This window comes from Montipora capricornis, chromosome 1, assembly GCF_036669925.1.
Source record: "Montipora capricornis isolate CH-2021 chromosome 1, ASM3666992v2, whole genome shotgun sequence".
NCBI classification, from domain to species: domain Eukaryota; kingdom Metazoa; phylum Cnidaria; class Anthozoa; order Scleractinia; family Acroporidae; genus Montipora; species Montipora capricornis.
Genome location: NC_090883.1, coordinates 22193201 through 22204901, shown reverse-complemented (window position 1 = coordinate 22204901; position 11701 = coordinate 22193201).

The window sequence follows — 11701 nt, the reverse complement described above, 5'->3', positions numbered from 1 at the left end:
ACCTCACAAATTCTTTCCTTGGGCACTAAACCTTTTGTTATTTTCAAAAAGTGGTTTAATCGTTTTTTTTTCTTTGTTTAGGAATGAACTGGAATTAAATAACAATTATCTGACATAAAGAAAATACTGATTTGTTTGTTTGTTTGTTTGTTTTGCCCTAAAATGCGAGCGAACAAGTGCTTTTTTAATGATCCTTTTGCCCAACTGGTTTTCCATGTGCCTCGACAGTGACAAGATAATGTTGTCCTTATGTTATAAACACGTAATCGCAATGAAATCTTGTAAAATTTGGGGAAAATTTCACTAGCTTGTGTTTTCAAAAATTAGTGTAAAGCATCTAAACGCTATTTATGCTTCGTACTTTTTACAGTCTCAGACTGACAGATATTGTTGGCAAGGCATTGCTCTGGGCGAGCTCCGTTTGCTGGGACACAAATAATACCACATTTGTTTGGGATATTTTGGCCAAGCCCTGATGGGCTAGGCCTTTGATTGAAAATCAGCATGGTAACCTAGGAAATACCCAAATATAGACAGTATCCCAGCAAATGTGAGGGGACACACGCCATCCACAAGAAAGTAAAAATAGGGAGGGTGGGGAAATTGATTTGACTCTGTTGAATTAGCTTCCGCCTAGCTTCCACAAATAGTGAATGATCTCCAGAAAATCCCGGATGACAGAAATGCTCAAACTGCAACATGGGAAATAAGTAACTAAGCATGTCAAACTCAGCATAAATCCATTTATTTCCTCTGGGCAATAAATTTCCTTTAATTGTTGGAGCGGATCTTGTTTGAAGTTCGTCCGTTCTTGGTTGAATTGCCATATTTTGCCGCTTCTTATTCCCAGCCAACCTAGCGTGTTTCAATGAAATACATCAAAATGTGAAAGATCTCGTTTGCAGCGATAAAGTGGAATAAAGTACATCAGTAAAACTCTTTTTTGACCTTGAACTGACAACTTTTTTTTTTTTTTAATGGCATCTAATTTTAGCGTGATTCCTATTCGCTGTGTATTGTCAGTTGACTCCGGAATGGCTTTTTTCCTTTTCCACTCGCTCACTGTGAGTGTGCTTGTTTTCTTTTAAGACTCATGGGGTTAAAAAAAAAAAAAATTGCCAAACTGGTGAATTACAAAGTTCATTTCTCTCGAAAAACGGATATCGAAATCATCGCTTCGTGATTCATGCAACATCGGTTTTTAGCGTAAAATGTACCGTGGAATTCACTAGTTAGGCAATGATTTTTTTTATAGAAGAAAGCAAAGAAAATGATTTAAGTATTAAAGCAGCAACGGGAAACATCAAAACACGGACAATTCGAAACCATTTATTTTCACTAACCCTACAGGCAGTAAGAATAAATAACTCTGCTTTTAGGTTTGGCCAAATCTATATATTATATTTATTTTAGTAGATATTAGCTTCATGGTGATTTGTCACGCTTGGAGTGTTCCACTCTTTTACAGATTATCCTTATGGCTTTGTTTGTGTGTTCATACAGATTTTTTTGCCATTAAATTGTAATAAATAAATAAATAAATAAAACACATAATTGAAGTGTAAGCCTTTTCACTATCAACAAGGATCGAAGTCCATCTGTTCACGGCTCATTTCTAGCTAGTCGCTTAAATGGCAAAGACCAGTACATCATTGTTTGTTGATAAATGTTATCTATCTTCGCTCTAAAATTTGTATTTGAATATTGTGAAGAGAAGGGCGCCTCTAAATGAAAGGAACTGCACTGGTTGTGTTTATTTGTTGCACGAACAAGACGCCTACAAGGGCGTATCCGTGGACTGCGCAAAGAGTTAACACAAATTGTCCAGTTACAGTGAATTTCAACTACAAGTAAACTTCGGAAATAGCGAGAGATTACCAAAAATATAAAACTGTAATATAACTTGAAGTTCTTTGTTGTAAAACTAATTATTGTTACTAAATTTGCAAATGCAAACAACGAAACACTATAAGCGGTTATCAAGATACGGGATTTTTTATTTATTTCTTTTTTTGAAGGAGGCTTTATTCAAATCCCACAGTTTTACTTGCTTCCTTAATTCTGTTCGTTCAAAAATTACAAGATGAGCTCTAAATCACCCGGAAAACGTGTTACAAATCACAGTTCAACAAGTTATTATCCTGTATTCGAAGTCCGGTTCCGTAATCCTGGTTTAGGTCTTTGCAAACTGTTTAAATCTGCCGTGGCGAAGACAAAAAGACTTGTTCCTTGGAAACGGTTTAAATCTTGAACTTGAAATCTTGGTAGCAAACGTTCCACATGAACTTGAAATCTCGTTAAGAAAAAAAGCTTAAATCCAGTAATCCACTCCGGGTTCAAATCGCCAAAACTGTCTCTGTCTTCGATTCAAAACTCCACAAAAGCTACAAGTAGAAAATAGTTCTCAGAAACTACAAAAGTTCGTCATGATTCTAACTCGAGCTGAACAATAAACTATTAAAACAAAACCAAAAAAAAACCTAGTGATCGCTTCTCGAGAGAACAGACAGAGCCTAAACTGTTCTGTGCCATGCCTGAAAGAAGTACCGTACGTAGTACATTGCTACTTGATCGTAGCCATTGGCCGAGAAACTAATCTTATCAGGATCAGGATACGGGATATGTAGGTAAAAAAATTGTAGGGATACGGGATTTTTGGCTGTAGGGGGGGGGGGGAGGGGAGATTCGGGATATTTTTTTTAAAGTAGGAACGCATTGCGTACGTGTGGTAGTGCAGTAACTCGACAGTGTTTTTTCCATAACTGTCAACTGAGCTGCGTTTTGTTTTTTCAGGAGATTCGAGGTTTCCTTGCGTAATATGCAGCTCTAATAGTACACGATATTGTTTTGGTACCGGAAATCATTACAGTGCCATGGTAGATATCTTTGCTTAATACCTCCTGAGAAGACATGTGGTTCAGTGAAATACTAAACCCAGAAAGATTGAAGAAAATAAAAGGAAATCGAGAAACAGTTGGCTTCAAGGCTGACATGTTGATCATTTACAACTTCTTTTTCACCACAAGCTTACGCCTGTACTCTGAGCCTCTGACAAGACCAATGTTAACTGAAGTTTTCAATTGACGGACGCCTCAGCGGGCTCTCCGTACATTTTCTTGACTCTTTTTACATGATATTCTGGTGACACCTTACAGCTTCATATTTTCCTTGACGAGATGGCAAATAAGGACAATGTTAAATCTCTACGTAAGCATAACGATCAGTTAAAAAAGCAGTCGCAACAGTAAGGATTTCGAGAACGTGAAAAGCAAGATGGCGGAACAGAGAAGAAACCAAGCATCTCCCATACGTCAAACAAATGAACAGGACATGCAATTTCTTAGTGACCAGTACGATGACTTACTGATCATGAAGTAGGGAACCAGATCACGAGAAGAAGAGATTGGTAAATTGTCTCGTAAACGTGATTCACTAGCGAAGGATGTCGACTAAACGTGATTTACTAGCGAAGGATGTCGGCAGAATCAACAAAGCCATCGAAGACATTCTCAGACATTCTAAAGATTGTTGGAATTCCACAAACCAAGGAAAACGAATCCGTTTATAAAACCCCCAACCTTTGTCTGAAGATGTTCTCTGCTATGGTTGCCGAAATGTGTCAATATTCGATGTCGCGTATATGCGTTTGATAATTTCCACATATTGACAATAAAATTCAAATATATTTGAGTTTGTTCAATACATTCGATATAAACTTGTAGCAAAATTCGATAAATTCGCCTTGATACGCATTCGATTCTCTCCTCTATTTATGAAACACTTCAAGCAAGATTCATTCGATGATTCCAGCAAAATTTATTCCAAAATTCAAGAAATATTCATTCGATGATTCGAACAAAATTCATTCGATAATGCACGTGACCTATCTTCCATATTTTACAAGAATACCGATACCGATGTACAGCAAACATTGAAGTGGCTATCCCTACAATGCCGCAGAGAACACCAAAAGTGCATACAGGTCTATAAGTGTATCAATGGCTTGGCTCCAGTATATCTACTAGACGACTTCCACGCCTCGGAGCAGATCCATAACTACGATACTAGCTAGGAACAAAGACCATATCCGCCTGCCTCTTGCCGAGACTACAAAATTTCAAACATCTTTTAAGTACAATGCCGCCAAATCCTGGAACACTCTTCCTCGTTACTTACGCCATGATCAGTCTCTTACTAATTTTAAACTGAGAGTCAAGAAACATATAAATCATCTTAGTTAATTTTTTAACTAAATGAACTCTTCGAATGATTTTTTGCTTTCATTTCTATATTTTATTATTTATTCATATCATTTTGTACAGATCTCCATTTAAACCAGCTATGCTGAACTGTAATTTCTGTATAAATAATGTATATAAATAAATAAATAAATAAATGAATAAATAAATAAATAAATAAATGAATAACAATACATTCGATAAACTTGTAGCCAAATTCGATATATTCACCTTGATACGCATTCGATTCTCTCCTCCATTTATGAAACACTTCAAGCAATATTCATTCGATGATTCCAGCAAAATTTATTCGAAAATTCAAGAAATATTCATTCGATGATTCGAACAAAATTCATTCGATAATGCACGTGACCTTCCCTATTTGACAAGAATAACAGAAAGAGCCATTTCAACACCATTGAATAGATTGGCTGCGATAGGATAGGTTACCCCTTCAGAATCTACTTCACATTTATCCAGCCTTAGCGTCAAAGGTCCCCATTCAATTTGTTCCGCCATTTTGTAAACACAGTTGCCAAACCCTCTATCCAAATATGGAAGATAGGTCACGTGCATTATCGAATGAATTTTGTTCTAATTTTATAATAATAATAATATTCAATACTTATATTGCGCTTTTTCTATAAAAATACTCAACAACGCATTACAATATTATTATTAAACTAAATTTAAACTAAATTTAAATTTAAACTAAATTTAAACTAAATTTAAACTAAATTTAAAGTTATTATGAAACTAAATTTAAAGTCACTTAGTAAACTAATTAATAAAAATATCGAATTTATAGGAATCACAGTATTAAATTAAATGAGTAAATAATCTAACTAGAAGCCTTTTTAAATAAATATGTTTTAACAGATCGTTTAAAAGAGTCGATTGATGTTTCTTGTCTTATTGGCAGAGGAAGACTGTTCCATGAGAAGGGGGCAGCTATCTAAAACGCGCGATCTCCCATAGTCTTCTTCGTTCTTAGCCGAGGTCTTTCTAACAATATACCATTATTGTTACGGCGTAGTTGGTAATGTGAGGCTGGTAAGACAGAGATTAGATCCTCAAGAAAGCTAGGCGCAACACCGTGAAGTATCTTAAATATAACAAGAAGAATCTTAAAATCTACGCGCAAGCGCACTGGTAACCAGTGCAGTTCTCTTAGTAAAGGAGTAATGTGACAGTACTTAGGTGCGCGGTAAACTAATCGAGCACTGGCATTCATGACTCTTTGAAGTTTCTTAATTTAATACTCAGGAGCACCGTACAATAAACCATTACAGTAATCAAGCCTGCTTGTGATGAACGCATCAATTTTGCTGGAATGATCGAATCAATATTGCATGAATTTTTTCATAAATGGAGGAGAGAATCGAATGCGTATCAAGGTAAATTTATCGAATTTTGCTACAATTTTATCGAATGTATTGAACAAACTCAAATATATTTGAATTTTATTGTCAATATGTGGAAATTATCAAACGCATATACGCGACATCGAATCTTGAATCATTTCGGCAACCATAATATATCACTATGCAACAACAACGTGGAATGAAAAATGTGGAATGACACTGTGCAATATATGACACTGTGGAATGACACTGTGCAATATATCTTTGTGTCTAACATCTAGGTATTTACAAAAAGCCGGCTGTGTACGTAAAGTAACATTGCGCTGATAATGTATTCGGTTCCTGTTCATGTTCATGCAGACATTAAATGTTTGTGTTACAAGTAATCAGATCATTTTGTTTTAGTATATTTAGGGTGGATTACTTACTTTTGTCTGCTCTATAAGAAAACAAGGTCTATTTTACTAATCAACTCGTCTTTTTGATTTTGCTCGATGTAAAAATTAGCAAGCAAGACTCTTATTCTCGTGTACAAAATAAATCAAGCCTCCCGCATAATAACATAGAGCTTATGTTTTTCGGTTTGCAATGATAAGTGTGTCATGTCGACTCTAGCTCTGGAAATTGAGGAACAAAATATTATACCGCCTTAAAGATTCTATCGCAGGTATGCTTTTTTTTCTTATCTCAGTATCAATTCTCTTCAGTCAGTGAGACAGTCCCATGGGACTGTCTCACTGAGACGCGTTTCAGCAGCTAAAACCAATATAAAGTGTTGTTACAGCATTTCTCAGTTAATTAATGCAGACATCCAACTTGATAAGCACGCCTTCGCTTGTATTTTCTTTGGTTGTCACAGTGAAAGTGGTTGGAAAGGAGTTGTCCCTCAACTGCGTTGGGTTTGCATGAAACCAAAGCCGAACGTATTACAAAAAAAAGGTGTTGGGGGAGGCAGGACAGTTGAACTCTTTAAGGATGATGTGAAGGGCACACCCTGGAAAATTGTGAAATCCATAGGATCCAAGAGCTTGGAAAAGTTTAATTGCTGCATTTTTTTCGAGATGTATCTTGAAAAAATGATATTAGATGAAAAAAATGAAACAGCGGTCTTATAGTTAGTCTAAAAGTGGGCGTCTCAATCTCTTTCAACTGTCCCTCGCTGTCCGTGGAAACTTCTTTCTTTTGAGGTATTTTGGAAATATTGGCACGAAAACACAAACTTGAAAGACGACGTGATATAATGCGATCATTACAAGTCACTCGAGATGAAAATAGTCTACCGCTCTTCACCAAAAGTAAATTTATCGTCGATCGATCGCTGGCGTCTCTAAAATTTCAATTTGAAATCATGGAATAAAACTCCGATAGTCTTATGGTTTGCATATTTGCATCGTTTAACCGTTTCCAAGCACAAGCATTCGGTGTTAGCTAAGTGTTTTGAGAGGTTCAAAACAGGGATACAACCTGATTAGATATATGCCAGTATATTACTAAGTGCTTCCCATTCCCAGCAGAAGTTAATGGGCAGCACTAAAAGCCGGAATCCAGATTCCGGAATCCAGAAACCAGATACCAGAAACCAGAATTCAGAATTATCTACAATTCGCGAGAACTACAGTAACTTATCCACTGGATAACTCAATTGCTATTGTTCGCAACAAATGGTATAAATATACTTAGCATTTATTTTATGAAATTATAATCACTGAAGACATGGCACTTACTTCCACAACTATGGTAATGTTCTCTTCATTGCTGGTGCTCTATGCCAATTTAAATAATAACAACAGGCCCCAGTTGTTTGAAGGGTGGATAGCGCTATCCACTTGCTAAATCACTATCCGCCGGTTAACTCAATCGGTTTTGCCACTGTTTATCCGCTGGATAGTGATTTATCATGTGGATAACTAGCGTTATCCACCTTTGAAAAATCAAGGCCTGGCTTCTTGTGCATCTTGCTTATCACCTAGTCTTCTAAGTGGAAATCCCCGTCTCAAAAGAGACATCGAGCAAATTAATAATGAAACATAATCCGAATTATTGTACATGGTCAAGTTTACGTAAAAGTAATAATGTTTGAAATTTATTAAATAAACAAGTTAAAGTTGTGTTTTTACCATCTTCCCTTCATTCCTTTGATTATGTTCAACATATTACTACAGCCTTCAAATTAATGGATTATAAACGGGCTATGTCACGTCATTTTAGGGTGTTTAGGCGAAATCTTAAGTTAATCACGAGTTTTAAACTCGAAAATGATAGTTTGAAAGTCATTTTCTGATGAAATTATCATTACATCACATACATGATTTGATTTGATATGTATTAATTTCATTTGATTTCATTTGTGCACGACCCCACAAGCTATTCAGCTTTAAACATCGAGTGACAAATAAAGTTATATATATATACAATTATATATATATATATATATATATATATATATATAGTGAGAATAAAAGCAGTTTACCCAACGATGAACTCCCAGTAAGAGGATCCAGAGGATACGTGTCTCTCCGTAAATCTGTAGATAGGTATAATAAAACGACGACTCTTGACAGTTCCAGCGTTTAATCGACGTTTCGGCCTTCGGCCTTCGGCCTTCTTCAGGATAGTTTAAAAGTTAAAAATTAAAAAAGCTATATACAATGGTTGTGAGTGGCAGAGTTACGGGCTTTTATATAGTACACAAAAAATGGAAATTAAGGTTACGTAACAAAAGAAAAGGTCTTAATTACAAGCTAAGCAAAACAAAAAACAATTGATAAAAAGGAACAAACAGACCATAGGCAGCCCAAGTTCGCGTCACTAGAGAGCGTGTAATAATTGATTACTAGTGGAAGATGACCTTTGAATAAAAGCGGTGTTGCGTTACAGGCAGCCGTTGAGAATTTAAACGCGTTGTAAGACTTTGTATGGGAAATAAAATACCGAAGATTATGAAGCCTAAAAAACGCTCAATTTAACGTTCATTCAATAAAATGAATAAAAATGACTTACCTCTGGTGTATTTTTGTGCCTTTTGGAGCTTATTTTACCGTTTCGGGAATTCCGTGTTTTCAATGTTCTAAGACGAAGTCAAGGCTGCACACTACGATTCCGACCGTTGTCAGCTCAGAGGCGGTTTGCGACTCGAAAATCCATCCCTGCCGCGATTTTTTCACGCAAAGCTAAAGCCACATCATTTGCAAACCTCGGTGAATGTTTCGTCGTCAAAAATCCCCACGTACTTGGCTGGAAATGAGCATTTTCTGCTTCCGATTACACGATAGCTGATGAAGTTAACGGCTGGTGACACTGTATCCTGACACGGAGCTTGGATCCGAGGTCAAATCAACTCCACCCGACGAGGTACAGTCATTTCATATACAACACTTACCCCATCCCCACAACGGCTTCTCGTAACCATGGAGCTCTTCGAGAAGCCGTTGTGGGGATGGGGTAAGTGCGTGGGGATTTTTGACGACGAAACATTCACCGAGGTTCGCAAATGATGTGGCTTTAGCTTTGCATGAAAAAATCGCGGCAGGGATGGATTTTCGAGTCGCAAACCGCCTCTGAGCTGACAACGGTCGGAATCGTAGTGTGCAGCCTTGACTTCGTCTTAGAACATTGAAAACACGGAATTCCCGAAACGGTAAAATAAGCTCCAAAAGGCACAAAAATACACCAGAGGTAAGTCATTTTTATTCATTTTATTGAATGAACGTTAAATTGAGCGTTTTTTAGGCTTCATAATCTTCGGTATTTTATTTCCCATACAAAGTCTTACAACGCGTTTAAATTCTCAACGGCTGCCTGTAACGCAACACCGCTTTTATTCAAAGGTCATCTTCCACTAGTAATCAATTATTACACGCTCTCTAGTGACGCGAACTTGGGCTGCCTATGAACAGACTAATTAGATAAATCGTGTTATTACGTAACAAACTCCCCATTGAGGGCCTCTGAGTGAATGTGCGGGTCAATGTCATAACAAGGTCCTCAGAGAGGGCCCCTAAACAATGTAATAGATTCCCAATCGAAAGCCCCTGAATGAAAAACCAAACACAAACATAACAGAATCCCCCAATAGAGTTTTTGAACAAAGACAACAACGACTAAGTGAAGGCTAACAAAACAAAAGGGCAAGATTACAAACTGGAAACATTCAAAGCTAGATGGGAGCTAACGAGGTCCTACAGACAGCAAAAATTACGATGATTACAAATTTGGGCTGAAAAGAATTTACACTACAATAGAGACAAAGTCAACTGTTGTAGCAGATACGATTTTTGGATTTGAATTCACGCCTTTTGTTAAGACCGTGTGGATATAATGAAAAGAGTTGTGAGGTCCAATATGCTTCTCTGGTGAGGAGCAGTTGTTCAAGATGGGTGGCATTTTTGTGGTTTACAATTTGTTCGATAATAATAAAACTAATTTGACAAATTTGATGCTCAAAAGAATTATAATGGACCGCCAGCTCACATGTTCTTCTGTTCTTAAGCATTGATGATTTATGGTTACGAAAACGAACCTTGAATTCTGTTGAAGTGGAGCCCACGTACTGCTTTTTGCATTTGTTACAAGCAGCCAAATAAATGACATTTTTGGAAGTACAGCTTAATTTCTGATTAATCCTATATATGCGGCCCGTAGCAAAACTCTTAAACTTAGTATCTTGAATCAAAAAATGTTTACAGAGGTCACATCTTTTGTTACATTTGCAACAACCTCGATCATCTTCCAAGGTTTCATTTCTGGCTTCAATGTTCCGAAATTTAGATGGAGCTAAGATTTCTTTTAGGTTTTTTGTTCTGCGATAAGCTGGGAAAATCGACTTTGATGGAAAAATCTCTAAAAGCTCAGGAGACAATCTAAGTAAGTGGGAATGTTTTTCCCAGCTTATCGCATTACTACTACCTCTGATTAAAGCAATTGATTTTTTTTTTTTACAAGTGAAAGGAACAGAAATTAAGCATATTTCAAAACGAATGTATGGGGTTTGTAGAGCTCGAAGAGTAGTTAACCGTTTGCATTCTTGGCGCTATGCACTTCTGCGATCAGGAGAATAGAGAGCACGTAGAATAATATACTGACACATTTCTAATTTCAGGTTGTATCTCTATATTTAACTTCTCAAAACACTTAACCTACATCAAATACTTGTGCTTGGAAAAGGGTAAGCGATGCAAATATGCAAACAATAAGACTATCAGAATTATATTCCATGATTGCAAATTTAAATTTGACTGAGAGGACGCCAGCAATTGATCCACGATAACTTTGCTTTTGATGAAGAGTGGTACACTATTTTCATCCCAAGTGACTTGCGATGCACGCATTATATTACGTCGTCTTTTCAAGTCTTCGCTCGTGCTTTCGTGCCAATATTTCCAAAATACCTCAAAAGAAGGAAGTGTTCACGGACAGTGAGGGAGAGTTGGACTAACTATAAAGACCGCAGTTTTTTTACACCTATATAATGTTTTCAAGATACATTTCGAAAGAATGCAGCAGTTATACTTTTCCAAGCTGTTGGTTCCTGTGGATTTCACAATTTTCCAAGGTGTGCCCTCACATCCCCCTTAAGGAGCTCAACTGCCCTCCCTTCCCCCACATCAAATTATTTTGAATAAGTTTCGGTATGGTTTGAAGCAAACCCAACACGGTTGAAAGACAACTTCTTTCAAACCACTTTCACTCTGACAATCAAAGAAAATACAAGCGAAGGCGAGCTTATCGAAAGACACCACCCAGTACAATGCAAAAAGTCTTGTAAAACGCATTCTTCTCTCGCCTTCCAAAGTTTCCCCTTTTTTCTAATGGTATCGTTTGCAGAATTCCAAAGGCTCTTTCTTTTTATTTGTAGTAAGCATTAATAAACTTAGATGTCAGCATTAATTAACCAAGACATGCTGTAACAACATATTATTATTAGGCTATCACGAAGGAATGAGGACTTTTTTGAACCGATCCAGTCAACGAGCCAATAGGAAATTCTGAACCTAATATCGCAATATAATTGGCATTTTATTTGGTGTATTACAACACTCTATGTTGAAAAGGACGGAATCATTCCGTTCCGCTAAGTCATGAACCTATACACCGGAGTGG